The sequence below is a fragment of the Trichechus manatus genome, unplaced genomic scaffold, assembly GCF_000243295.1.
Source record: "Trichechus manatus latirostris isolate Lorelei unplaced genomic scaffold, TriManLat1.0 scaffold00126, whole genome shotgun sequence".
Classification (NCBI taxonomy): domain Eukaryota; kingdom Metazoa; phylum Chordata; class Mammalia; order Sirenia; family Trichechidae; genus Trichechus; species Trichechus manatus.
This window is the reverse complement of record NW_004444062.1, coordinates 7,997,333-8,004,151: the sequence shown is the minus strand read 5'-3', so window position 1 is coordinate 8,004,151 and position 6,819 is coordinate 7,997,333. Positions and strand designations below refer to the sequence as shown.

The window sequence follows — 6,819 nt, the reverse complement described above, 5'->3', positions numbered from 1 at the left end:
TCTGACTGCAAAGAACCACATTGTATTTTTTCCATAGCACAGACTTTAGTATATTATTAATGATATGAAATGAGAGAAGAACTGGGCATTTAGATCAATCATCAGGAAACATAGGTGTCAGCGAAATATTCTTAAAAAACTTGTGGCACATATGGTTTGTACTCAACTTCTAATCCAATATTTAGGTTAGAAGTTTGAATCCACCCAGTGGCTCCATGTAAAAAAGGTCTGGAGATATGCTTCCGTAAAAACTACAGCCGATAAAACCCTATGGAGCAGTTTTCTGTGACACCTGGGGTCACATTAACTCAATAACTCATTTCTCATTCGCATCCTGGAACTTGTCATCAACTAAGCTTGCTTGTTGTTGTTAGGTGTCATCAAGTTGGTTTCAACTCATAGCGACCCTACGTACAACAGAACGACCCTATGAACACTGCCCGGTCCTGCTCCATTCTCACACTCATTGTTATACTTGATCCCATTGTTGCAGCCACTGTGTCAATCCATCTTGTTGAGAGGCTTCCTCTTTTTCACTGACCTTCTACTTTACCAAGCATGATGTCCTTCTCCAGGGACTGATTTCTCCTGATAGCATGTCCAAATTATGTGAGACGTAATCTCGCCATCCTTGCTTCTAAGGAGCATTCTGGCTGTTAATCCTTCCAAGACAGATTTGTTTATTCTTTTGACAGTCCATGGTATATTCAATATTCTTTGCCAACACTATAATTCAAAAGTGTTGATTCTTCTTTGGTCTTCCTTATTCATTGTCCAGCTTTCACATGCATATGAGGCGATTGAAAACACCAGAGCTTGGGTTAGGTGCCCTTTAGTCTTCAAGGTGGTATCATTGCTTTTAACAGTTTAAAGAGGTCTTTTGCAGCAGATTTTCCCAGTGCAATGTGTCGTTTGAATTCTTGACTGCTGCTTCCATGGGTGTTGATTGTGGATCCAAGTAAAATGAAATACTTGACAACGTCAATCTTTTCTCCATTTATCATGATGTTGTTTATTGGTCCAGTTGTGAGGATTTTTGTTTTCTTTATGTTGAGGTGTAATCCATACTGAAGGCTGTAGTCTTTGATCTTTATCAAGAAGCGCTTCAAGTCCTCTTCACTTTCAGCAAGCAAGGTTGTGCCATCTGTTTATTTCTATAAAGCAGGTTGTTAATGAGTCTTCCTCCAGTCCCGATGCCCCATTCTTCACATAGTCCAACTTCTCGGATTATTTGCTCAGCATACAGATTGAATAAGTATGGTGAAAGGATATAACCCTGATGCACACTTCTCCTGGCTTTAAACCACACAGTATTCCCTTGTTCTGTTCAAATGACTGCCTCTTGATCTATGTAGAGGTTCCTCATGAGCACAATTAACTGTTCTGGACTTCCCATTCTTCCCAATGTTATCCATAATTTGTTACAATCCATACAGTCAAATGCCTTTGCATAGTCAATAAAACACAGGTAAACATCTTACTGGTATTCTCTGCTTTCATCCCTGATCCATCTGACATCAGCGATGATAGCCCTGGTTCCACATCCTCTTCTGAATCTGGCTTGAATTTCTGACAGTTCCCTATCAATGTACCGCTGCAGCTGCTTTTGTTGATCTTCAGCAAAACTTTGCTTGCATGTGATATTAATGATATTTTTTGATAATTTTCTCATTCAGAAACCAACAAGAAGGGTTGGCAGTTGGAAAATATGGCCTTGGTGATAGAAACGATGCCGGGGATCACATGACAGAATTTTGCAAGACCAATGACTTCTTCACTGCAGACACCTTTATTCAACAACATAAACGGCAACTATACACGTAGAAGTCACCAGATGGGATACACAAGAATCAAATCGACTACATATGTGGAAAGAGATGATGGAAAAGCTCAATATCATCAGTCAGAACAATACCAGGGGCCAACCGTGGAAAGTTCAAGCTTGCTATACATATTGAATAGTAACACTGTAGCCCCTAATTCCAAACTATAAGACTTCATCTTCCCATCTGTCTCCCCATCTGTCTAGCCCCCTATTTTCACTATTGTTGTTGTTTTCACAATGGCCCCATGGAAATCTCAAGTCCCGTGACTCCACATTGGTTTTGAAATCAATCAGTCCCTTCCTGACTCTATTTTCTTCTTGGTGTATAATATCAACAACTTCCTGGCTAGCACCCTGAGTGTGCTCACTCCTTTTGTTGTGCTGATACAAAGTCCTGAATACTTAAAGCATTTTCTAAATTCCAAAGTCTCATTTTAGGTTGGTATTTCCATAAATATTCAGGTCATAATTTAGAGGTTGCCTTCTTTTGGTGTTTTACAGCTTCTCTTCAGATGCAGAGTCTGTTCTTTAGGGAGTCAAACATTTGAGTCGGTTAACTTTTTTTGTGCAACAAGGGTCATATTCAATATATTTAACAAATGACCAATTGAAAGATACCATTTAAAAACAATGGCCAGCTGTCAAAATCAGCCAATATTAGCTCTTGTTGCAAGAAATAGGGAACAACTTCAGAATAAAAGAACAAGTAAAAAGAAAAATTAGGGAAGAGAACAAGGTGGCTCACAGTCAAGAAAATAAAAACCGAATGATAAGTTCCTTGGAAGGACAAGAACAAGGGCAGGTCCAAGAATCTTAGCAGCAATGGATCTTCAAACTTCCTTCTAGGTTCTGCCATAAAATGACTTAGTTCTATCTGCTTTTTGCCTCTGGAAGCCTTCTCTCAACTCTAAAATTTCACAGGAGGTAGAATTTGATTGGCCCACACTGGGTATGGTTCTCTCACCCCCACTGTGAGATCCAATCACTGTGGCAAATGAGATAGAATCCTATGATCGGCCCATGCTCGGTCATAGCCCCTGCATACAGCCAGGCAGGTTGGGGGATTGCCAGAGAAGAAAATGAGATTGGGCAAACAAAAGCAATAGTCACTGCGACATTCTTTTTTTGTCTCTGAAAATTTCTTCCCTTGATAACTTAGGAGGCCTGTCCTTACCATTATGGGGAGACAGAATCTCTTTGCTATAGTCACAATGTTCAAGTGAAACTATAGACCAAAATCTCCTTGAAGTTCTCTGTCTTAGTTATCTAGTGCTGCTATAACAGAAATATCACAAGTGGATGGTTTTAACAAAGAGAAGTTTATTCCTTTAGAGAAAGTAGGCTAAAAGGTGTCAGCTCTAGGGGAAGGCTTTCTCTCTCTCTTGGCCTTCTCATCAATGTTCCCCGGGACTAGGAGCTTCTCAGCAGAGGGACCCTGGTTCAAAGGACGCACTCTGCTCTGGCACTGCTTTTTGATGGTATGAAGTTCCCCTGTCTCACTGCTCACTTCTGTCTTTTATATCTCAAGAGATTGCCTCAGGACACAATCCAGTCTTGTAAATTGAGTCCTGCCTCACTAACACAACTGCTGCCCATCCCCCCTCATTAACATCATAGAGGCAGGATTTACCACACACGGGAAAATCACACAGTACTGGGAATCATGGCCAAGCCAAATTGATACACACATTTTTTGGGGAACATAATTCAATCCATGACGTTACACCCTTTGGCCCCCAAAAAATCACATCCTTGCAACATGGAAAACATATTCACCCCATCACATCATAGCAAAAGTCTTAACTCCAAGTCCAAAATCCAAAAATTCCTCTTCATCTGTGAAATCTAGAATATAAGTTATCTGCTTCCAAAGGTACAATGGCAGAACAGGCACAAGCTAAACATTTCCACTACAAATGGGACAAATTGCAGGGAAAGAAGGAATAACAGGCACCAAGCAAGTTAGCAGAACACATTACATTAGCCCTCAAGGCTTGACAATAATCCTCTGTTCTCTGAGACAATTTATGCAATAGCCCTGCCCTCCAGACTCCAGGTATTGACCACAGTCTCTGGATTCTGGTGGAGGCCCCTCAGCCCTGGGCTTCAGCTCCGCCTTCCAGGCCCACTGGGACAGCAACTCTGCTCCCTCAGCTTTAGGCACACCATTCTCCTAGTCCATTGGAGTGACAACTCCACCCTTAGAAACACCAGAGGTCATGACCCCACCCTTTGAAACCCCTGAAGTCATGGCTATACCTTTTGAGACTGAGGCAGCTTGGCTTCTTTTGTTCCTTGTCTCTTCTGCTTCCTGTGACCTATCGGCCCTCTGGCCTCACGCCCGCATCTGCCCTGCTGGGGTAAGTGTTCCAAAGCTCTGTAGCTCCACCAATAAGTGCCCGGAGGCACCCCACTCTGCCAGAAGCCTCCTGCGCACAGGCACTCAGCTCTCTCTCTCTGTGGGTCGGCTCCAGCGCAGTCTCACACTGGCCTCCTTGTTCTGCTGCCACAGGTTCTCTGCTGCTGCTGGTCCTTGGCTGCTGCCACTGCTCTAACCATTCACAGTTTCACAACTGCTTCCATATTTTAGGTATCTGTTAGAGCAGCACCCCACTCTTTCGATACCAAATTCTGTCTTAGTTATCTAGTGCTGCTGTAACAGAAATACCATAAGTGGATGGTTTTAACAAAGAGACGTTTATTCCTTTACAGTAAAGTAGGCTAAAAGGTGTTAGCTCCAGGGAAAGGCTTTCTCTCTCTCTTGGCCTTCTCATCAATGTTCTCCCAGACTAGGAGCTTCTCAGCGCAGGGACCCTGGTTCAAAGGACGTTCTCTGCTCTGGCACTGCTTTCTTGATGGTATGAGGTTCCCCTGTGTAACTGCTCACTTCTTTTATATCTCAGGAGATTGCCTATGGCCACAATCCAGTCTTATAAATTGAGTCCTGCCTTACAAACACAACTGCCGCCCATGCTCCCTCATTAACATCATAGAGGCAGGATTTACCACACATGGGAAAATCACACAATACTGGGAATCATGGCCAAGCCAAATTGATACACACATTTTTGGGGGGACATAATTCAATCCATGACACTCTCCTTCAATTACTTTACAGACACTACTCTCCCCTGATTTCTTCCTACCCTGCTTGTGTTGAAAATATTGCTACTTCCAAGTGCTCTGTTCTTATTCTTTTGTCTTTTTTTTCTTATTCTGTAATCCTCTCTTCCTACAATCTCATGCAGAGTGTAGCTTGAGCTTCCAACTCTATGTTGATTACTCAAACTGTAGTACAGCCTGCTCTCTTGAATTGCAGATTCATAAATCCAACTACCTACCTGACATTTCCCCTTGAGGTAATGTTGGGAAATTTCCCACAGAAAGCTCAAATTCAGTGTGTCCAAAAAAAAAAGTCCATCATCCTTCTCCCCTGCACGTTATTCTGCTCCGGTGTGCCATTCTAGCTTCATGCACTGCATCACCATCTGCTTGGAAATCCAATTCTAAAAACTTGGAATATTCCTCGATTCAAATCCTCACCCAAACTCCCACATACAATCACCAGGAAGTCCTGGCTGTTCTATTCATTGCTACTTCATCTGGAAAAAGCATTCATCATTTCTCCTAATGTATTCCCTGCCACCTGCCTCAACCACCTCCAGTATAGCTTCAGAAATGCTGGTCGAATGAAAGGCTGACTACAGGATAACATCCAAACTCATTGGCATGCCAGCCAAGATCCTCCAAAGTTTATAGTCTCCTTCTCTATTTAGCCCCATCTGTTGCCACTCCTACAGCCACACCTAGAACACCCGTTGTACCACACGGTTCTGTTTGCAGAACTTGGCACACCTATACAGAGAACCATGCTTGCCCTGTCCAAATATCTAACCCATAGAATCTGTGATTATAATAAAATTTATGTAGTTTTAATTTATTACATTTGGGGTGATTTTTTTTTTTACACAGGAATATATAAGCAGAAGAGATATTTTTTGTGATTTTCCCATGGGGCAGGGGTGGTATTTGTTATTAAGCATTAGCTGGAGAATAGATTCTACCTTTGTACAGAATCTTACATTTTCTCCTCTTTGGAATATTTTGTGAATTAGTAGAAAATACATGCAATTTGAGAACAGATCTGGATTCAAATAATATTTATTTCCCTCGTTTACTTTTGTCACCTTAAACAATTTTCTTTTCATGAATTGTATGTAGTAATACCCACTACCTAAAGTAGGTATGGGGTTTAATTCAGATAACAGGGGAAAAAATCCTAGCATCTCAGATGGAGTTAACCCAGAGACTACTATCTTTCCCCAAGGTGATTAGCTGTAAAACCTTTAAAAAAAAAAAAAAAAAAAAAAATGGAAGAGAATACAATATGAGACATAATTATTTGAAAAGCATACCATTGTATATTTGGAAAACCCAAGAAAATAAACTGAAAAAAAATATTAAGAACAGTGGGAAAGTTCATGTGATAGCTAACTACAAAATCAGTATGTATATAGCTTTGTGCAGACAAAGTTATCGTTGCCAATGAGGTTTATCTGAGGTATGATTATTGCTAATTAAAAACTTTTCCCAAATTAACATATAAGAGTCAACCAGTTGCTGTTGAATTAACCAGGAGCCCTGGTTGCACAGTGGTTAAGCACTCAACTGCTAATGGAAAGGTCAGCAGTTCAAACCCACCAGTCTCTCCACAGGTGAAAAGATGTGGCAGTCTGCTTCCACAAAGATTTACAACCTTGGGAATACTATGCGGGCAGTTTTACTCTGTCCTTCAGGACTGCTATGAGACAAACTCAATGGCAGTGGGTTTTTTTGGTTTGTTTCAAGTTAACTGTGACTCATGGTGTCACCATGTGTGTAAGAGTAGACCTGTGCTCCTTAGTGTTTTCAATGGCTGATTCTTCAGAAGTAAATTCCAAACGTTTCTTCCAAGGTGCCTCTGGGTAGACTCGAACCTCCACCCTTTCCATTAT

The 6,819-nt window shown here is 41.4% G+C and overlaps 1 non-coding gene across 1 annotated transcript; it reads left to right on the top strand.

Annotated features, from left to right (window-relative positions):
- Nucleotides 1–6,340: 6,340 nt before the first annotated feature.
- LOC111822069 (U4 spliceosomal RNA) lies at nt 6,341–6,472 on the top strand. The gene has a single exon (XR_002825360.1). It is a non-coding gene; the product is annotated as a U4 spliceosomal RNA (small nuclear RNA).
- The last annotated feature ends 347 nt before the right edge of the window (nt 6,473–6,819 follow it).